The sequence below is a fragment of the Dasypus novemcinctus genome, chromosome 26 (genome assembly GCF_030445035.2).
Source record: "Dasypus novemcinctus isolate mDasNov1 chromosome 26, mDasNov1.1.hap2, whole genome shotgun sequence".
Lineage (NCBI taxonomy): Eukaryota > Metazoa > Chordata > Mammalia > Cingulata > Dasypodidae > Dasypus > Dasypus novemcinctus.
This window is the reverse complement of record NC_080698.1, coordinates 37,367,026-37,390,616: the sequence shown is the minus strand read 5'-3', so window position 1 is coordinate 37,390,616 and position 23,591 is coordinate 37,367,026. Positions and strand designations below refer to the sequence as shown.

The 23,591-nt window shown below is 36.2% G+C and overlaps 1 protein-coding gene across 20 annotated transcripts in view; it reads right to left on the bottom strand.

Annotated features, from left to right (window-relative positions):
- The window catches only part of CHL1 (cell adhesion molecule L1 like), a 221,934-nt gene that overhangs the window by 173,475 nt on the left and 24,868 nt on the right, over nucleotides 1-23,591 (bottom strand). For all 20 annotated transcript variants that reach the window (XM_058288742.1, XM_071212165.1, XM_058288736.1 and 17 more), the window contains exon 2: nucleotides 5,725-5,804. The gene's annotated coding sequence lies outside the window, so the exon portion shown is untranslated. The remainder of the gene's footprint in view (nucleotides 1-5,724; nucleotides 5,805-23,591) is intronic.

Genomic DNA, 23,591 nt, shown 5'->3' with positions numbered 1-23,591 from the left:
TATCAGCGGCACTCGGAATCTGTGTTTCTTTTTGTTGCGTCATCTTGTTGTGTCAGTTCTCTGTGTGTGCAGCACCATTCTTGGGCAGGCTGCCCTTTCTTTTGCGCTGGGCAGCTCTCCTTATAGGGTGCACTCACTGTACGTGGAGCTCCCCTACACGGGGGATACCCCTGCATGGCAGGGCACTCCTTGCGCACATCAACACTGCGCATGGGTCAGCTCCACATGGGACAAGGAGGTCCAGGGCTTGAACTGCAGACCTCCCATGTGGTAGGCGGACACCCTATTCATTGGGTCAAGTCTGCTTCCTTTATATTTGTTTGCATAATAATTTAATTAATATTCGTCCTACAGGCAGGAACTGTGTATACTGACTTATATTCTCAGCACAATGGCTCTTAATATTTGTGGTGGTTTGAAGCTGTGTGTATGCCAGAAAAACATATTCTTAAATCTAATCCATCCCTGTGAGTATAAACCCATTATAAGTAGGATCTTTGAAGAGGCTGCTTCATTTAAGGTGCCAGTGACCACCTCATTCAGGATGGGACTTAATCCTATAACTGAGGTCCTTTATAAATGGAACGAATAGAGAGAGAGAGTGAGAGAGAGAGAGAGAGCAAAAGGGAGAGAGAGAGACTGAGAGAGAGAGAGAGACAGAGAAAGAAGGGGGTGGGGGGAAGCCATGGAGGCAAGGAGATGAAATCAGCAAAACCGAAAGATAAGGGAGAACCAGCAGTCTCAGCCATGTGCTTTGCCATGTGTCAGAGGAGCCAAGGATCACCAGCAGATGGTCTTTGGGAAGAAAGTATCACCTTAATGATGCCTTGATTTGAACATCTTCCTGGACTCTATAACAGTAAGCAATTAAATTCCCATTGCTTAAGCTGAACCATTACATGGCATTGCTTTAAGTAGCCTAGGTAACTAAAACAATAATCATGCAAAAAAATAGTTGAGTGAAATTAATTAGTGAGTTGAAAAATGACTTCCTGCAAACTAAAAACTAATAAAGCAGCCTAGCCTATGATTAGACACCTGGAAAGATATTTGAGAAGAATTGTACTTTCACTGTCATTTATCCATGATGCAGGTTTAAAATACTATGGAATATAATGTATTAATGACAGGAGAATATAGTATATAAGAATATTTGTGTACAGATAAAGAACTAGCTATACACACAGTAGGTACTGGAACAACAAAAACCATATTAGGTTTGACGTAGCAGGTTAACTAGAAGTTAACAATTAGCATATTAGTGTGCACTGGAGCCTCTAACCCAAATTAAATTCAACAGACAATAGTTTCTCTCATATCAAATTATTTAACCACTGTTCACAGCTGTGAATAGAATCTTAACGAACATTGAAGGGTTACAAATAAAGGAGAGCAACTGCAACTAAAAGCCCTGCCTAATGTCTGTTTACAAAATGAGTTACTTAAACCAACTGTATCAGCTTCTTGCTATTTTGAAAGTAGAATTCAAATATCCTAAAAAAAAAACCAAGACTCATTTTCATTTTCCTAACAGTATGCTCTGTCCTTAAGAAAGGGAAATTAGATTGCACAGGATTCTTAGCAAACGTTGATCTATTTCTTCCTCTTTGTCTCCCATCTTTCTCTCTGCATTTTTTCTTGCATGATGGTAGGGAGTTTTGGGTTATGTATCAGCACTGATCTTTGTACATAAGACTTCCTTCCACTGCAGGATCATTCATGACAGGCTAAATTAATCTTTAATCTAAGGTTTTGGTTTACTTCTTAATCCCCTTCTTCCTCACCACTCTCTGAGGTATGTCTGCTCCTGTTGCCCTCCCCACGTCATTGGGTGATGGTCGTGATGTATTTCACTGGTTTGCTTCCTTTCCACAGTCTCAAGTATTTGCAAACATGGACATTCCAATAAAATCTGCTCTTCAAGGGAGATGTCTATGATTTGTGTTGACATTATACATGATGTTTTTCCCCCAGCATAGATTGCCTTAGGGCAAAAATGGCATTTGTTGAGGAAACACTATTTTCTCCTTTCATTGGATTTTACTCTAAGCCATTTGTTTGATTATGATACACGTTTTCACAGACACTTTATCTGTGCCATGTGTCATGTTGCTACTTGAACAGTCACTTTAAATATCAATATCCAAAGTGTCCATGTATTAAAAAGATGACACAAGTTTTGCTGGGTTCAGTGTCTTTGTCTTTAATATTTTAATCATCATTTAATGTTAGTCTTTTCTCTGCATTGCAAAGACAACTACTTTCCTTTTAATGATATAAGCCTGCCCTCTGAATTGGCAAGAAAAGAAAAAGTAATAAGAAAATGGCCAGATATACTGAAACCACACCTAGTAAAATCTTGAACATGAAACAGACTGACAGTAATGAAAAAAACCTGAAAAAGGATAACAGACCTAGGCTGAAAATATATAATTCTATACAAAACATTCATCCTAAAATCTTTTGATTTTGATATACACATTTCTCTAGTGGCTTAAAATCTACCTGTAGCATTTTTACAACATATTTGTATATCTCAGCTTGCCTTCTAGGTCCTTAGTGAATTTTCATGCCTTGGAGATCTCATTTATTTGAGTATGTAATTTGAGTTATAAGTAACTTCAATAAAGCTACAGTTGGAATAAACGTAATTTTGGCACCTCAATACTAAAATTGTGCATGCAAATTGGAGGCAATCCAAAGAACAGCCAAGAGGATGATGAAGGGAATGGAGTGCTTGGCTAAGGAAGAAAGGCAAGGCTTTCGAATGTCCCCAGAGTGAGTAAACAACAAAAAAGGAAGATATCAGCGTATAAATATTAAAAAGGTGTAAAAATCAGATATGGATAGAAATGACTAATTCTGGGACAAAAGGGTGTAGCTAGGCCTGATTTATCCCATATTATAGGAGAGAAAAAGAAAAGGATACTGGTTAATATCATCATTTTCAAATATGAAACATTAATTGCTTGTACAAAATATTCTAGGATTCAATGGAATCTTGTATTGCCTCTGAATGTCCCATCATAAGACATGCTGAAAAACTATAGTTAATTATTCAATGGAAGGCAACTTCTTCCTGAGGACATCAGTTTTACTTGGCTTCCACTTTGCATTTCTCTTGGCGAGATTTTCACTTTGCATAATTTTCATATGATGGTATGTCAGACTTCATTTCCTAATTACTCTGAAGGGAATTACTCATGGTCCAACGTCAAAGGTAAGACCAGGACCTACTTGGTCTGTCAGGGAGCTGATAGTTAAGGGCATATTAAAACTCAACAATATCCAAGTTTAAGTGTGGCTGGAAAGTCCTAGCAAGGCTGCCAAGAAGATTGAGGGGATCAGAGGAGTAATCCCGGGATTGCTAAGCACAGAAGGTGTCCAAGGAATGGACTATCAGGAGACTCTTTCCCCCCTTCCCTTACTAATTTCTATTCTTCCTCTTTCCCCCTACATTTGTGAAAGGATCTAGCAGCTCCCAAGTTCTGTGCTCAAAGTTAAGAATGCAAATATAAATTTCACCTGGACTGTGCCCTCAAAGCTATGTTCCAGAGACTAATGTGTAAACAATTACTTGTACCTGAGGTTCAGGTCTGTTCATCAGCGCTAAGAGGGCAAGGCAGAGTCAGACGTCCAGCTAGCTGTGTTTGTGCAGTGTGTATAGCACATTGTACTGAGAACAATCCAAACAGGGGGGGTTGATCCTCCCCTCTTGTCCTCCCCAGAGTATTGGTGCCAAGCCCTGGTGCAACTAAGTATAAGGATGGTCTCTGACAATACACTTGGATGTGACTGGAAAATTAATCAATATCCTTAGAGAAACTTCACAGATCAGCAAGGGAAGGCAGCCATAATCTTCTCTCACATGAAAGCACTTTACTAAGACTTAAATGAAAATACTACTCTCCCTTTACTACTGTCAGGGCATGTAGCCTTGTCTTGCCTTTGATATAAGAAAACCCATCGCAATTCATAAATCAGTGGAAGGAGAGGTTTGCAGAGATAAGCACCATCAACCAGTCTCAGTGCGTGACCCAAGGTGACCAGCTATATTTAACACAGCACATATTTTATTGTGACCTTCTGTTGTGGAAATGTGGTCTCTCTCATTCAAGTACTTAGGCTTTCTGTTAAGATGTATGGATAATACCACATTTGGATGAATTATACGTAGGTATGACAATGATTAAAACGTATTGTAAACCTATATTAATTTGATATGTATAAATTGAACATCATAAATTTTTTAACATTTACTGTAGATTGTGCTATGAACAAGTTCATATAAATTTGGGTGTTGAAAAAATATAACAGCAAAATTAAATATTCATATATTATAATCTAATCAGAGCCTTGAGGATTTTTTTCACCCCATTTTTTTTTTTTAATTCTTGAGAGGCTGTATGCTATATATAGGTGGGGGTAGAAATCTCCAAATGAAGGATTTCCAAAAGAAAATTCAGGATTAAGTGTATGTATGTATGTTTTCTAGGATTTTGATTCCATGAACACTTCCTGGAAACTACATAGCTAAACTCCTCAAGCACTACAATGAAAACTGATGACAAGAGAACTTATTTTATAAAATGAAATAATGATTTGAACAGTCATCAAGAGGGACACAAGAAATAAACACAATTCAATAAAATCAAGGCAGAAACACACTATTAGGAGTGAGCAACGATTTTTATAGTTTACCATCCATTTTCATGATGTCAAAAGACAGCTATTAAAACATCATCATACCACAACCACAATTAAGGTTCTTCAGGGTAGCATATGTTTTTTAAAAAGTTAATACCCTGGCCATTGTATTGAACCCTTTACTTTCTCAGAATATTTTTTATGTATTTTTATGAACAAGGAATTTGTTTAAAGTGAAATCATAACCGTGTTTTCATGGAATAAATGTACCAATCACAATCATCAAAGGATTCGATTAATTAAATTTGAGGAAGAGTTTTCCCTAAGAATATTAAAGTTAATCTCAAATGATTTTTAATCCTCTAAAAGACATGAAGATTAACTGGAGTTAAAAAACCTATGTAGAGGAGCCCTCTTTTGTAATTTTTTTTTTTTCAGGAACAGCAAGTTTCAAACAGTTAAATAGCTTAAACACAGCCATACTATTGTGTCTCTGGCCCTCCAAACTGGACTTCTACCCACTGTTCCGAACTCTTTGAAATTACTAATAATTTAGCCTAGTACTGAATCTGAATAAACTCCCAAGGAGCATTCAGGTCAGATGTCTCACTGATCCAAATCCTAAGGACAGTTACAGAAGCTAAAAGCCCCTCAGACCGTGAAAGGTGAGTTCCATTTAACCCCTGAAAATACCGATTTTGTCACTAAAATATCTAGCCTCCTAATGAACAGGCCGTCTCAGATCCCAACGGTGAAATTCGTTCTTCTATTAAGAATGACATTCATATAAATACCATCAGGATGCCACTTACAAATGTGCTAAGAAAAATAACTTTCAGGTAAGTTTTTTGCTTCTTCAAAAATAAGCTGGCATGTTAATGGAATTCAAGAAACACTCACATGCAATAATATATATTTGGTCCATATTCTACTTCAGACCTGCAGTGAATACAGAAGTTTTGTGACAACCTTCTCATCCTGAGTCACTGCCTCTGGCAATACTCTTCTAGCACACACTGCAATAATTAGGTACACTCAAAAATCCATAAAGCAACTGATTAAGGAAAATATTCTTACCTGTAAATTAAGTTCCCTTCAATTCCACAGTGATTTGTTTGTAGTATTAAGACAGGATAATTGTTTGCAGTTTACGGCACCTAAAGATAGATTTAAAAGTTATAATTTTAGAAACCCCATCTTAGGAGCTAAATTCCAATTAATTTTTGTCTTTTCCCTTTTTAACAAAATCAATCTTAATTTTTCTTACCCACCACTCCCCTCCACCAGATTTTCCATGCAAATATCTAAGTAGTAGCATTCCTCTGTTACTATAAAAAGCATTCATGGATTTCTAACCATGAATGACAGGCAAAGACAGGGCAGACATGTTGAAAGCAACAATGTAATTACATTTCTCATTAGAAGTATTATTGACCTGTCTTTTCTCACAACTTTAAGTATTTTGCAACAGACCACAATTTTTAAGTATTCCTACTTGGCAGTTCTCCATGAACTGCTTTTCATGCTATCCACTTGCTTTTATCTGATGCTGTGACTAATCTGTCAAAATAAAAAGTATAGACTGAAAGCATGAGAACTCTATCAGAAAGCACTCTACGATCAGAGCTTTATGAATTATAGAGTTAATATAAGCCTTCGATTCAAGAGGCCATCTCTCACCAGGTGTGCTCTTGTCAAGCCTCCCATCTTTTTAAAATCAACACATGAAATGAAGGAAGTGTTTCAACCAATATACACAATCCTTTTAGTGTTAATTCCCAGGTAATTTAAGGATTGACTCTAAAAGATGGCATATAAACTTGCTTTCATATGCTGTCCCATGAACATATCTTGAAAAGCTAAGGTTTTCTGTTGGGCATAAGGAAGGTCAAAATGAATGAAAGGTTGTTTGCATGCCAGTTGTCATAATTTGATGAGCTTCATTCAGAAGTGCTAAATTCCATCTAAGAATTCTAATTTATTCTGGCAGAGATTCCTAATTACAGAGATTTATAAAACTACAGTAATTTGGCCCTAAGAAAAAAAAGGATGGTTACAATATTTAGGCCACCCTCTTCCTTCCTGTGCATTATTTGACAATCTTGTTGGCCTTATCCCAAAAGCTGTTGCCAGGAAGTTATAACAGATTGTAACGCCTCCAGAGAGAATCTCATACCAATATACTGAAAAGAAAAATTCTATGCTGGCAAGTATAAGAATAGTCCCCACTACTTTCCAATTGACCAAGTGACACACTGCACAGACTGCCCCTTTTTACTTTTGTTTAGTAACCTCATTTAAATCCCATTAGGCCTACTTCTGAACACCGTTATTATTTGTATTATCATCACAACTAGAAATGTTTATGGACAACTAACAATGCAGAAAACAGCCTTTAATATGGCTCCTAACCACCAGGTACATGGTACACATCGCTTGAATATAATTCTATTTATCGACTTCCGCAGGCTAATAGAAGTTGTTTGCCTAAGTAGAGGAATACAGAAACTGGCTATCATTTAGTTGTGTCCAGCATCTTTTATGTGTTACCATAGGCACTCAGTGGAGAAAAGAAAAATGAAATATTTGCACATGTTAATTCTGGGTGAAATTTGCTGACTCTCCCCACCCCTAAATTAAATGATATAATATAGAATATCCTTTTATTTACCCTGCTGATGAAGACTGTCATAAAATTGGGTGTATTCTACAGCCGAGGAAACTTTTTATTGTTCTAATGTTAAATCTCTCAGACATCTCTAAATCCTTGACAGGTACTTACAGCAAGTAGCTTTTCCCTTTCTGCTTTCTTACCAATTGGTTTCTGCTTTCTTACCAATGTCAAGGTCACCCGTACAACAGAGATCAGGCCTGTGTTGAATTATCCACTCTCTTGCCTAGGATTTTCTAGATGGTTATTTGGCATTAGGTATGGAAACTAGAGCTACTGATCAAACTTATTTGTATGCTCACAGCAGCAGCATATGCCTGCTGAGCTCTCATCTGTTTCATTCAACTTTGGTTGAGAAAGCACTTACATTAATCATGGATATAAGTTCTTTGCTACTGATTTAATCACTGGTTCTGTGTGCATGTATGTGTGTTTGGCAGTTGGTATGTATGAAGAACTATCTCTCTATTATTAGGTTCTTTCATTCCTTCATAGTATAGGTACACACATTCCAAAAAAGGGTATGCAAATGATTCTTTAGAATGCAATACTATTAAAACTGACACACATGCATATATAATACATATTTTTACACATATTAGTCATATCATTCTCTTTCATTTCTGAGTTTTTTCTTCCTGTTTTCTTATGGTAAATATTAGTATAATAGTATATCTATACAATTCGGCATATGCAATATTGGAGGTACATGCTCAAACATTATCATAGGGTGAATACACACACATACAAAGTTTATAGCCACTTACTATAGTCTAAGTCTTTCCTATTCTTTTTTGTTGTTGTTGTTATATTTTAAAAATATATATAATCCTTTTAATTTGTTTAAACTGAAAGCCTTTATCACTCCCCTCCCTGGAGGAGGAACTAAAATCTTATTATCAAACTTAAAAGGAAGTATGAGAAGGATACTGAAAAGACAATCTGAAGAATTGAGAAGCATATAAATGCAAAATGATAATAGGCTTTTGTTGGCTATTTGCTTTTTCTTTTTAAAAAAGCATAACAAAGAAAATATAATATAGGTACATCAAACTAATTAAATTAAAGATAATCACTTTAAGGGGTAAAAAACAGAGAGAGAAAGTACCTTAGAGAGGGGAATAGAATTTCTTCAAGAGCAAGAGGTAGTAAAATTTGGTTATGGTGGTCTCTTCAGTGAACAAATGCCCCATGTCAAATGTAAATGGGAGATCTGAAGCAGCAGAACTCAGGTCCACATGCCTTTCCTAATATGAGTGACTTGTTGCTCTAAGTTTATCTAATATTTGCAAACAGTATTTTTCACACAACATGGCCCCTAAAAGAAACTCTTGGCCTTCATCAGGTGCTCAAACAAACCAAATGGTGATCTTTTCCAATGCTGCAGTAAGAGTTAGCTACTCAAGCATTATCTAGAGACAACAGATTATTTTTCAGCATAGCACTTTCCCAAAATATTTTTAAATTGAATTTCTCCTTACAGACTTTACAACAAATCATATATAAATTGAAACTCCATTCTAGACAAAACTAACTAAAGACCAGCAGCCTTCTCATAAATATTCCAGCTACATTTTACTCTATATTTAATATAATGAATCTTGAGTTGCATAAGGTGATATCTTGATTATTGCTGTAATCCGAGTGCTACTACCTGGCACCAAAAGAAAGATCAATAAGTACATTTTGGATGAATTAAGGATTGAATATATGAAAGCAACACATAGCCTTTAACAGTGGTGTTTCAAGGTTCCTTAACCTGACGGTGACAGGTTTGAATGTCATTCTCTGATCGAGGAGGAGGGAGTATAAATACAGTCAGTGCGCCTAGCAAACGGGACACTGTAACATAGAGAAAAAGGAGACAGACCTGGGCTAAATTACCGACAGTATGCTCTTAGACCACTGTGTGGTCTTAGGCTAGTCATGTAACCTTTCAGGACTCCATACATCTAATCGGTGTATAAGGGATAATAGCATCTACCTTGCAGGATGGGTTTTGGGAATAGGACTAACATGTTCAAAATACTTAGCATGGGACTGGGACCTACAGGGTGCTCAGTGACAGTAGCTGCTCCCACCGTCAGTCATTGAGCAGCAGCAACCCCATCATCATGCAATGAAACCAGGAGAACTTCTGTCTCCAGTTCCCAGCTGCTTAAAAGGTCCCCACTCAAACTCAGCCAATAGGAGGATACCACATATAACTCCAAATAGTGACATGTGAATCTTGACAGCTGCTATGTAAGCCAAATGTGTGGGTAGCTACATGACTTATTTGCATCAGACAGAAAAGGATTTCTTTACAATACTTTATGCAAGCCTCTGAATTCCTCAAGGCCAGCCTCATTAATTTTTGCCTCCATAGCACTCAAACACAGTGGCTGTCAAATGTCAAATACTGGTTGCTTAATATATGTGCAGTGAATAAAAATGCATTATCATAAATCTGGAATCAAGAGTAGCTATCTTTCTTTTTAAAAAAAAAATATACCTAATCGCAATTGATCTCTGAACACTGACTATTTTCTAGTGATTTAAAAAAATAAACTGAGAGCACCCCAGCTTCAATGTTCATAAGAAGTTGGGATTGAATATGCCTCTTTTTCAATCAATTAACATTTACCTAGCAGGAATGAGTTCTTAAGTCACATTTTGAAGATCTATAACTTCAAAATGTGTGCCAAGATGTTTAAAAAATTATCAAATGTAGAGAATATCTTTTTTTTAAAAAAAGGAAACAATAGACAAATACTGTAAGCTATCATACAGTAAAAATGAGCACACAAAAAGAAATTCTTCAATATACCTAACATAAAATGATACTCAATCAAATAAATACCAGAAAAATAATAAAAATATGAAATTATTCTTTAAAAATTATTTATAGGCAAAACTTTATACAGGAATACAAAGATGCTGAATTTGTTTCTTAGAATATTCCAAGCAACAGGACTCTGAAATAAAACAGCTCCCATTTATGGTCACTAGTTTTAGCATCTGCTTAGTGAAAAACAATAACTGACTGGCTATTAAGTTTCATATGTGAATTTTTTCTAATATTAATGAAGACATAGTATGTGCTGGAGATTGTACTAAGTAATGTATAGATTATCTATATATTATCTCATATAATATTCACAAGTCCCCTCTAAGTTAGGTACAATTGACTCTAATTTTATAGATGATAAAATGAATTCTAACAGGTTAAGTAGCATGTACAAAATCACAATGATAATGATGGCAGAGCCAGCTAAGATTTGAACCCAGTCCAGGGCCCAGATCTTTATGTACACCAGACTGCCTTCCTTCATGAATCGTTTGTGAAAATTGCCTGGAGTTTCTTTAAGAAAAGTACTCCTTCATAGTTATTTCTTTATCTCCTATGAATTTTAGAAGAATACTTAATACTACTTTAAGGAGGCCAATAGCATAATATGGAAAAATCAACAAAGAATATTGCAGGGCAAGTCAGAAGACCTCATTTTATTCCTAGCTTTGTTGTAAACATTGCCTGTTCATTGCAAGTTTCTGAACCAGTTTGAGCCTTAGTTTCCTCACTCACAGCATGAGAATATTAGCTGAATGAATTTTACAGTTTCTTTTTGCCTTAAAAATCTACGACTATTAAAATAATTTTCTCTGATAATGAGACTGGAGAAGGTACAGAGAAGGGCAACAACTAAAATATTCAAGAAGCACTGTGATAGAGGGGACAAAACAGAACATATAAATCAAATAAATAAAATCTTGAAGGATTTGGAGAAGTGAATTATTTTTTCTACAGTCCTGGACTGTTAGAACTTGGGAGAGGAATATCAGAACTAAATTAAGGGAAAATGATAAACAACAAGATTCTAACCATTCCAGAGTCCTCAGGATTGGGGAATAAAATGTGGACTTACTGGTATTCTACTACAGAAATATTGTGACTCTAGCAAGGGAGGAAATTGCCACTGGAGTTGCTGAAGGCAGGGAGACAGTGGCCACTGGAGTTGCTGAAGGCAGGGAGAGGGAAAATGAGGTGTAATATGGGGTCATTTTCAGGATTTGGAGTTGTCCTGAATGATAGTGCAGGAACAGATGCAGGACATTATATATACTGCCATAACCCTCTGGATGTATTGGGAGAGATATGAACTACAATGTAAACTATAATCCATGCTACGTAGCAGTGCTCCAAAATGTGTTCATCAAATGCAATGAATGTACCACACTAATGAAAGAAGTTGTTGATGTGGGAAAAGTGGGGGGTGTGAGGAGTGGGGCATATGAATATCTCCTATATTTTTTAATGTAACATTTTGTGTGGTCTATGTATCTTCTAAAAATAAATAAAAATTATGTTTTAAAAAAATTATATTACTAGGATAGGATATATTGAAGAAACAAATAGCTTCCAGAAAGCTTAGGACAAAGTCTTGGTTTATTAGCAGAAAGGAGGGTTTATATGTCATCTCTAACATTTGTGAACCTTAAAGAGAAGCAGTCTATCCTTTCAAGAACACATGCCTTCGTAAAAATCTCAGTTAAAGATGACCAGCCTAGAAGGATCTGAACTAACAGATGGTATCAATTACATTTAAGTACTTTAGGATTTTGATCCAACTCCAAAATGTAGCACATAGTAGGTAATCAATTAATATTTGTTTGAATTAATGAATGAATTCTGTGTCATCTTGGAAAAATGACTTACAAGCTGTGTCATCTTGGAAAATGTCTTAACTCCTCTTTTTCTCTGCAATCAAATATGAATATGATTTACCCTGTTAACTTTCTAAGAGGTATGGCTCAGCATGACTAATATGCAGGCCAAATTCCCAGAGGGGAACTTTTCTCATGAAGCTCTTGGGACACCAGTTGCCTTAGTTTTCTAGTTGCTATGACAAATATCATACAATGGGTTGGCTTAAACATCAGGAATTTATTGGCTCACAGTTTTGAGGCATCTGTAAGGTAATTCTTTCTCCCCAAAGTCTGTAACTTTCTGGTACTGGCTGTGAGTGATCCTCGGGGTTTCTTGGCTTGTATCCTTACCTTGTATCACCTGGTATATTAGTCAGCCAAAGGGGTGCTGATGCAAAATACAAGAAATTGGCTGGTTTTTATAAAGGGTGTTTATGTGGGGTAGAAGCTTACAGTTGCCAGGTCATAAAGCACAGGTTACCTCCCTCACTAAAGTTTACTGTCACATATTAGAGCAAGATGGCTGCTGACATCTGTAAGGGTTCAGGCTTCCTGGGTCCCTCTCCTCCTGGGGCTTGCCTATCTCTGGGCTCAGCTGCTCTGTTATCTCCACAAGGCCACTTGTAGACTCAGGTGAATAGCTTGTTTCTCTTCCTGGGGCCTTGTCTCTATCCTTACAGTCAAACTCCTTTGTGTGCTTACTTCCTGGGGCTCTAGCTCAAGACTCCTTTTTGTCCTCTTTCTCCAAGTCTTTACTTCCCCAGGCTCCACATCAAAACTCCAGCATCAAAAATCTAACATACTCCTCTGCTGTGCCGTGTAGTTTTATCTGTGAGTCCCCACCCCCTTGGTGACTCAACATCATACTGACATGGCCCCATCAAAGCCCTAATCATAATTTAATCATGCCCAGTTATAGACCAGTTTACAAACATAATCCAAAATCTGTTTTTGGAATTCATAAACCATATCAAACTGCTACACCTGGTGTTGTCTTCTCTTTTTTCTTTCAGGTTCTGTTGACTTCTGGCTTCTGCCTCCTTGCCATGGCTTTCTCTGACTCTGGCTTCCAGTTTCCTTCTCATTATAAGGCCTCCAGGAATCCAGTTTAAGGACCAACTTCAATCAGTTGAGCCACATGTTAACCAATGTAGCATCTTCAAAGAGATCAAATTTACAGTGGGTTCATATCCATAGGAATATGGATTAGGAACATGTCTAACCTGGGGTACATAATTCAATCTACCACAGCAGCTATAGCCAAGTGTTTAAAGCAATCCATCTTAGTAGAATACTCAGGTTGAGGAGCAAGGCCTAAGACCACAGGCTAGAAACACAAGGCTCAGACCCCTGTTCACATCATTGTTGGTATTCTAACCATGAATGCTGAACTGGCAGAATGAGGCTGGAGGCCAGGTTTCAGCCATGTCGTCTAGTCAAACCATAAAACTAGAACTCCAGCCCCCATCATACCAGGGGATGGGCTGGTACGTTTCCGAAGTTTATAACCTAAGAAGCCCACAATCCAGAGATTAGCGTCCTTCTTCTGCCCCTGCTAGTCTTATGTTGGAGTCTTCCTTGGAGTGTGATGGAATGGGGCATCCCTTGTTTTCTCAAATTTGATGAAAGTAGTATGAGTACCAAAAGAAAGAATGTTTGAGAGGGTTTTCAGAGCAATAAGCAAACATATCAATCTTTGAAGTTAAAAATAAATCAGATAACCTTTTAAATTTCACACAGGATCCAGCCCTGAATTTCCTAATGCAAATTGAAGATGGTCTCCCCAGGGAATAGAACATTCACTCATAATTTGTTTAGCAATTCTGAAAATAATTGATAGAGGAACACCATGGCTATATATACAGATCAAAATGTATGTGATAATAATTTCATTTATCAGAGCAGCACGGTTGCTTTGGCAAAAGCTTGATCAAACCACTTGATTGTGGGCAAGTTAAAAGCAATGTCAAATTCATTGAGTAATGATAATAGGAAACATTTATGTGGGGCTTACTATTTGCTAGGCACTGTTCTAAGTGCTTCACATACAGTAACTCATTTTATCCTTAAAATCCCAAAAGGTAGACACGTTTTGTTTAAGAGCCTCATTTTAAAGATGAATAAACTGAGGCATGAAGAAATTACAAATTGCCTAAGGTTATATAATTATATTGCTCCCATACACAACTTTACAATTTTGGTAGTCTTAAATATCCCCAAAGGTACAATGTACAATGTCAAATCAGACTCTTGTTCTTTATGGCTTCAGGCTTAGGGTCCTGGACATTTTCAATCATGAATAAAGAAGAGAATTACAAACCATGAAAAGTTGCACTGACATAAATATGAAAATGCCTGAAAGTGTTTCTGACACATTAGGTATGAGAAAAAAAGTTCTCATCACTATTATTAGGATTTTCTATCCCAAAGTATACAAAAGGGCCTTTGTTTATTCATTCAAGTATTTCTTACTTGACTATGCTGTGTTGGCACTGTGCTCAAGGCACACCCATGAATGGGGAGCCCAATATCCCCAAAATAGGAACTTGTCTAAACAAATCCAATCCCAGAATATTATTCCCCATTTCCTGCTTGAGCCACAACACCTGCTCCTTTGGTCAGAGTATTTGCTCAAGTGACTTTCCACCCCTGACCTGCCTCTGCAGTCCTTGTACCATTGGGAAGTACGAGCCTCAGCATCTCTGTTTTCCCCTTATCTCCCCAAAGCAAACTCAGGGCTACACTTCCTAACATCTCTTTGAAATATGACTGAGTTTCATTATTCTCTCCACATGCTCAGAAATTTTCAGCATAGTATATATTTTAGTCTCAATAGCTACCCAAGATTGCATGCTACAGTGAACCTCAGGAAACTAAAGAATTTTCAAGTATGAATTCATGTCAAAAAGATTTTGCAGGAGATGACAATTGGTTACAGTGGATACTTGTGGTTTTTCCTTATAAAACTAATAAATATTCATTGTAGAGTTTTCATAAGATAAATATAAGTATATATAAATAGACACATATAAATTAAATAGAAATCATCTGTAAAAGATGACTACTACTAATATTGTGGTACATTTCCCTCCCTAATTGATATATCAATATCCAACTAGTGACACAGCTACAGATACATACACAAAAATCGTATGCTCCTTGCCCCATATAACATTATAAACATTTTGCCTTAGTATTAAGTAATGCAATATACCTTTGTATTTCACATGATTGTTACAATATCCACACATCTAGAAATCCATCTTAGTTTAGATTAAACATTAAGATATGTTTAAACTTTTAAGAAAAGTGATATCTACCGAGCTTAATTTATAATACTGAAATTTTGGAAACAACCTAAATGTTCAATAACAGAGAAATAATTAAATACTTGGAACAGAGCTATATATTAGAAAAGCTCATAGTTTTATAAAATGTAATTTTCAAGAATATCAAACTCTGAGAGAAATTTCTTAGATTAAAATATTAGGTGAAATAAAATACTACAGAATTTTATAGAGCGTATGAGCTCGATTTTGCACAATAAAATAGCTTTATATCTTTATCTATATAAAAAATAACATTGAAAGAAAAATGCTCCAGTTTGATGCTACTGCTTATCGGAGAAAAGGGGCAAAGAGGAGATTGAAGATGATGAATTTAATAGATACGTTTTTTAAATAACCAGGATTTTTTTAACTAAACAGGATAAAAAAATATAAACAATTTCTCCCCCAAAACTGCATAGTTATTTGAGCTAGATAAGTCAATGACCCAGTTTTCCAAGCTGCAAAAAGGAAAGGAATGGCATTCCAATTGGAGGTAGGAGGAACTAGCAAAAGAGGTGACCAGGAAACCTAAAGAAGCAGGAAATAGTCAAGAAGATGTATGAAATTTGGGGAGGCTGAATATGAGGGTGCGTGAAGGCAGGGGGTAGGTAATAAAAGAGATGAGGCTGAAAAGTCAGATTGCAAAGACAGTGCAAAGAGCCCCAAGGTGTCATGCTTCATAATTAAACTTTATCTTGCAACAGAAAGCCACTGTGGATTTTATTTTTTGCAAGAAATGACAAGATCAGATACATGTGTTGGAAAGATAACTCCAGTTTTATACAGTGTATACTCAGATATGCCTATGACTTCAAGGATATTGGATATCTTGATTAATTAGGAATAAAGAGAAAAGGAAGATAGATAGGACCAAATTGATCTTGTCCGGGATGGCTTGAATGTAGTCCTTAACTTAGAGGAAGAATTTTAAGTACTCCTTGGTTGCTTTCAGAAAAAAGCTCTTTGAGTAGAAAAGGTAGTGAAGTAGCAGAGAAAATTCTAGACTAAAAGGTAGAGTCATCTGATCTAGACACAAGCACCAGCCATGGCACTTATTAGTCATACACCCTTAAGTAGGGCACAACCTCCCTGAACTCCCTTCCTTCATTTCTTTAACTGGGGCTGATGACCCCTGTCTTAACTTCTCTCACAGGGTGACTGTGAGAATTTAGGAATGGTAAACCATGTAACAGAGAGTTAATACCTAACATGATAATTATTTTTTTATACATACTCACTAGCAACGGAAAACTTTGATCCTTAGAAAATTATCTAGGTTCAAAATTTAACCTGTAAAACTGAGAAAGCAAATAGCTCATCAGCAGAGCATGAATAAGATACTCTAATAACACTAAAAGCATCACTAAAATGGTTACAATGAGATGTAGTAAGATGTTCAAAAAAATGAAGTAGGTTTATTATTGATAGAATCTCAATGTCAACTTAATTATTTAACTTCTAATTTATTATAATAGAATGCTAATTCTCATTAACTGCAAGAACAGATTATGCAAATTCAAGGATAACTAAATTCTAAACTCCGTGTTACCTGTCTAACCAAGTTTTATTGCAATCTACTTATAACAATATGATGTCTTACATTTTATGGTAATTTAAGAAAAGTCTTTCAAAAATATTCTTTTATTTAACTCTTCAAATAATTTTGAAAATTAAGTTTTATTAGGGTCATTTATAAATAAAGAAAAATAAAATTTAAAGGGTAAAGTTACTTCCTTAAAGGCATACATAGCAAGTGGCAAAGGTTGGGTAAGTTCAAGTGCAGAACCCAAATATTCTGATCTTAATTCTAGTTCTTTCCCAACAATGCCATTAATCTCCATGTCAGAAAAGCAAATTTTTTATGTTTTGTGAAAGGACAGTTTATAATGATGTAAAACAAACAGTCATTTACTGTGAACAGAACTTTTTTTTCCCTATCATCAGCTGTTGGTTTGTTATGGACAAGTGAACAAGCTGTGGATGCAGAGATTTCCTACTTGAGGTTTTGTCAGCTTTATGACTTTGCTTTCATCTATTTCTATTTAACGTGAATGACACAAAAGCAGAGAGAGCCACCACTTCCTTAGTCTCTCCACATAATCCAGGCATCATATAGAAGCTTAAAAGACATGTTTTATTCTCTTCATTATGTACTGAATGTTCAGAATCTATCATACAAGAGATCCTTTGATCCTTCAGAAACAAGCCCCCTTTGAAGCTTTGGTAACAGTGTTTAAGAGGGCTCTTCCAATAGGGGCCAGTTTGTCACTCAGCACACATTTCAAGTATCCACTTTGTATACTTCCTTACTGGGTCTTTATAATATTGCAGAAGCTCACAGATGGGTGGGTTGAACCCATGCAAGACAAAAAAAAAACAAGCAAAAGCAACAAAAAACAAGGAGAGGCAACTCCTTCCCTTGGAGAGATCCCAATGAATGGAGAAAGGAAACGTTTATCTAATGAAATCCAGGGTGGGGGAGGAAGAGCAAGGGCAGGTAGTTGACTTGCAAGTTCAAGACAGAGAAAGTTTAAGGTTTTTAGATATAATTTTCATGCAATCATCATTATTTTCTGTTTTCTCAAAACCACATAGAAGATGAGCAAGGATATTCTGAGACCAGCTGAAATTATTCCACTGAAATCCCAATAGTCATTTTCTAATTCCACCAAGAGTGGAAATATAGTAGTTGAGACTTAAACTAATTGTCTGGAAAATTCAAGCAAAAAACCTCTTCCTCTAATCCTTCTGTATCCACAAATATTTTGGGAAAATACTAAGCTCTAGGGGTCTGCATTCTTCTAGAAAATGGACTTAGTTCTGAGGAGCCAAGTCCTCTTTGAAATTTCACATCCTTCTGGTTTGAGAAATGTAATTTTCTCTCGTTATTTCTTGTATTAATTATTCACTTAGTATACCTGCAATGGCTATAACTGAATTTGCTTTTGCAAGCTTTGTGGCAACTTATCGGCATAAATATGAGGAAACCAGCTATACAGAGAATCTTTTGTGAATGACATTTTCTCCTGTCATTTTTTACACATCAGTGCTCAAAATTAATGAAGTTTCTGAGGAACATAACAATTAGGAAAAAAGATTATGAAAGACTTTTAATAAATTGTATCAGGCATAAAACATGTTGGCAGAAATTAAAATTAATAAAAAGTGAAATGTAACACTACTTTAAAATAGAAAGCAGAATCCACTGGAAACAACACATGGGGCTAATGCAAAAATCAATGTTCACTGTGCTGGTTGCTTGCAAAATTACACAATTAATCCTGTGTAAACTAACCTATCAGCAATGCGCACTGCAGGATTGCTGATAACTATCAGGCTGCACAATGTATTAAAGAAAGAGAACTTTAATGAGATCCCTGGAGAATCTAAAGATTTAAATCATGGTTTTTCTCCCTAAAAGAACATTTCTACTCCACTTACCGGACATTGCTTTCCATATCTGATACACATATGGTCAAATCCACCATTAAATCAATCATTAGGAAACAGAAGACAGCCTTTCTTGAATCTAATATATGCTTTTGAGTTGATTTCAAAGAAATAGAGTATTTAGAAATCTACATGAAAAAGATGCCACTTTATCTTCTTCTTGGATTTGATGGCAATCTATTGCTATCTTATGTAACTGAGATCTCATAGGGGCTAATGAACCATTATAAAATTGCATTACCACACTATATACCACATGAAGATATGTAGTCCCGTGTGCATTCAATTTAGTTTAGTTATAGCCTGTCCTATTCAACAATAAAAATTAAAATAATTAAATAAAGTCACCACTTGAGTATAATTGTTTTTAAAATATTGCCTCTGCTACATGTATGTGGAGATATATACATATATTTTACACAACTCTGGATACGTAAACATCTACATTCATGTGCATGTTTTTCTTTGAACACATCATCTCAATAGACAAGTTTGCACAGTTTCAGAAGAAAAAGTTCAAATATTTGACCAATGATTGGGATAAGTCTTTAAGTTTGTTTTTTCGACCCTTAAATTCAATGTAATTACATGAGGCCTGGATAGAGACTAAATAATTCTTCAAATAACTCCCTTGTGCTTTCATTACATACTTAATTGAATTAAAATTCCTCTGAAGAGAGGTAATCACCGGACATTGTAAATCCTCACAGGGCCCACTTGATGGAATAGAGGAGAGTATGGGCCATGATGTGAAACAATGTATATGAGGTGCAGAGGTGCCCAAAGATGTACTTACCAAATCCAATGGATGTGTCATGATGATGGGAACGAGTGTTGTTGGGGGGGGGGAGAGGGGGGGTGGGGGGGTGGGGTTGAATGGGACCTCACATATATATTTTTAATGTAATATTATTACAAAGTCAATAAAAAATAAAAAAATAAAAAAATAAAAAAAAAAAATTCCTCTGAAGAAAACATATTGTTGTTTAAACTATATATTCCAATAACATCATTTAATTGGACTTAACTTCCTCTGTGTTCTGATTCTTTAATCCCAACTACAATGTTGTTATAAATCAAATACAAACAGACATAGTTTGCCTTTATCACAAAGCTGTATGCAAAAATGAATGGACAGAAAGACAAACAGACAGATTAGACAGAGAGAGAGAGATGATGGCTAGATAAAGGGCATAGTGGCAATAAGCATAACAGTGAAAAAGAGAAGTGCTGTCATTTTCCTGGAGCCAGTGTCCATTCCTGGGGAGCCCAGCCTGTGCTCACAGCCTGCCCTGACGAACATTGGCTGGCTTCATTCACTTTGGCTCCAGCGTTGGACGCAAACATGGCAGAATGCAGATACTCTAATAAAATCACTAATGGGAGGCTGAAAGCAATGTGTGCAGGTATCTATGGGAAGAAAGATAGAAAAAAGTGGGGTGGGAAAAGAGGAAAATCCAGGAGGAGAAAAGAATGTGAATGCAAAGAAAAGGATTTACCTGAAAAGCTGGGCAGCTGCTTAGATATAGAGATAGCAGACATTTCTTCTCTAATGTGCCAGCATCTTTTCAGTGGAAACTATCTTACAGTAGGAACACAGATTGCCTCCAGAATTCATTCTTTTTCCAGTCACTTTGGATTTCTATTTCATGCCTTTAATATCACCCACTCTCTGTCAAAATGAAATGAGCCTTTTAGCCCTTATTTTCATGGAACAGTAATTGAGGATGTTAGAGAAAAGTCGGGTTTTTGTGGTATGTGTCTTGTTTTTTCTCATTTAGCTCAGAGGCACAATACTCTCCATTTAGTGCTGAAAATTGGCACTGATATTTCAGCAAGATCGTTACAGGTCGCACATATGTACCCTGCTTTTCTAGACCCCAACCCCAGGTCTACCTTCCAGGGAATAATATATCATTTCCTGTCTCCCTATACTTCTCCTCATATAGTGTTTCTATAAAAGCAATTAGGCAGAAAAAATATGAAGAATGATTTACAGACTGCTTCCTGCTTGGTTTTATAAACTGGGCACTCACAGGAGGTGGTTATTAAAGTAAAAGTAAGATAAACATGGAGTGGATAAAATTTACATTCCTTTAAAACCTTGGTAATATATACACCTGCTATATTTTCTTGCATGAAAAAGTCCACGACATAAACATTAATTTTACCCATGAAGAATCCTGGTAAAATAATTTACCTGCAATAACAGGCATGGATTAACCTGACTTGCATTTCAGCTTTCACCAAAAATTGTACCTGTTTCCAATAAGAAAACATTTTGACAAGGAATAAGACACCCTTCTTATTCTGTTTTCAAAACTCTGCCATATGAATTATACTAGAAAGGCATCTTTCTTTACTGAATTGTGTGCTATGCCAGTGGAGTCAGGGTGTGGGGAAGGAGCATTTTGGAGAATGAGGGAAACTTATAAAAAGTACAGGTACTTTAGGGTAAGCAATTTTTTCTGACAAGTCATAAAAATATTTCCACTTCAAAAGAAGGCAGACAAGCACAAATAATTTCTCTCATTACCTATTCTTTTCTCTCTTGATTTTAGATATCTAGGGAAGCACAATCATTATTATTTCCTAGAAAATGGTGTTGTTTTTGTGTGTCTGTGTGTGTCTAAGAAATTGAATTACTTTTTGTTTGAGCCAGCTTTCGTTTTTCCTTTATGAGCTGTCTTATAAAGAAAAACAACAAAACACATGCTTTAAGAATTAATTCAGACTCTGCCGTACCTGATGACTCTAATTTATACTCAATTTCAGATTTCAAAGTTGCTATATAATTCTAGGAAACATATGAAGGAGTCAACTGCTATCATTACACTTTTTTTTTTTTTTAAAGATTTATTTTTATTTATTTAATTCCCCTCCCCTCCCCCGGTTGTCTGTTTTCTGTGTCTTTTTGCTGCGTCTTGTTTCTTTGTCCGCTTCTGTTGTCATCAGCGGCACGGGAAGTGTGGGCGGCGCCATTCCTCGGCAGGCTGCTCCCTCCTTCGCGCTGGGTGGCTCTCCTTATGGGTGCACTCCTTGCGCGTGGGGCTCCCCTACGCGGGGGACACCCCTGTGTAGCACGGCACTCCTTGCGCGCATCAGCACTGCTCCACACGGGTCAAGGAGGCCCGGGGTTTGAACCGCAGACCTCCCATGTGGTAGACGGACGCCCTAACCACTGGGCCAAAGTCCGTTTCCCTATACTTTCTTATTATTCATCTATTAATTGTCAATCTACCCTCTTGGTTATACAATACCTGAGGTGTACACGTTGAATGAATAAAAGGTATACACACATAACCCTCAAGTCACTCAGTACCTAACACAGTCCTTTTGAGTTTCTTTATCAAATGTTTTGCACTTTTCCCTCCCACTAAATTCTGCAATTTGGTGTAGCTAATGTGGTTTTTGGTACTTCATATGGTTCTAATAATATTAACAATTGCAGCAAACATTTCTTTAGCAAATGCTACATGCCAGTCACTGTTCTAACAGTTTTAAAAAATAATGGCTTGCATTTAATCCTTGCAACAAACTTTAGTTGTACCTTAGAGGTACATCCTATTCTTTATCCCTGAAACAATCATTGCAATAATAGTTACAGTACAAAAATGATCCTCAAAGCAAAAGATGTTGTAGACTAAGAATATGACCCCTGAATATGTGCCTACACAAAAGTCACATCAACTCTATGGATCAATATTTAGAGGGCACTGACCTTCTAATATTAACCTCACAATAAAGATTTGTGTGCCATATTGCTTCACTTATGTGTCACTGTTTTAAATCAGATAGTGTTAGTGATGGAACATAAAACTTTCATCAAAATGTCACTTAATTTTATGGATATTTCAACCAGATAACAGTTTGAAGGGTGATGTGGTAGACTGACTAATGGCTCCTCAGGGATGTTCATATCCCAATCCCTGGAAGCTGTGAATATTTCCCATTACATGGCAAATGGGATTTTGAAGATTAGATTAAGTTAAGGATCTTAAGACGGGGAGGTTATCCTGGATTATTCTCTGGGCCCAATGTAACCCTTTAGGAGAGAGGTAGGAAGGTTAGAATCAGAAAAGGTTATGTGATGACAGAAGCAGAGAGAGAAACTAGAAGATGCTGCACTGCCGGCTTTGAGGATAGAGGAAAGGGCCATGAGTCAAGGCATGCTGGCATCCTCTAGATGCTAGAAAAGGAAAGGAAACAGACTCTCCCTTAGAGCTGCTAGAAGGACAGAGTATTGCTGACACCTTGAATTTAAGACTTCTGACTTCTACATATTTAAGGGAATGTATCTGTATTGTTTTAAGTCATTAAGTGTATGGTAATTTGTTAAAGCAGCAAGAGGAAACTAATATGGGTGGTACAACATAAAAATGTGGGGATAAGAATTTATGTTTGAATTTGAGGGCCAATGGTAAGTACTTCTTAGACAAAATATGTATTAGCTTCATTCTAATTATTGTGCAAAGAGATGAATTAATATTAAATTCATAAGTCTAAGTAAAATTATGTTACTTGCTTTTTATTTTATCAAATCTTCTATTGTCTTTTTTTTAAAGGTACATAGATCACACTATGTTACGTGTTATGGAACCAAAAGTCCTTGCTTCAATAAGACTTACATCAATTATGTAGTTATAATTTTATTGATCATAAAAAATATTTTCATAAATTAAGGTACTAAGGTACAATTGATTAATACCCTATATAAGATAGGTTTAGTATTTATAGCCTCAGCACTTAACATTAGACAAATAATTTAAGCCCACTCTTCAATGACATACTCATCTATAATCTGATGA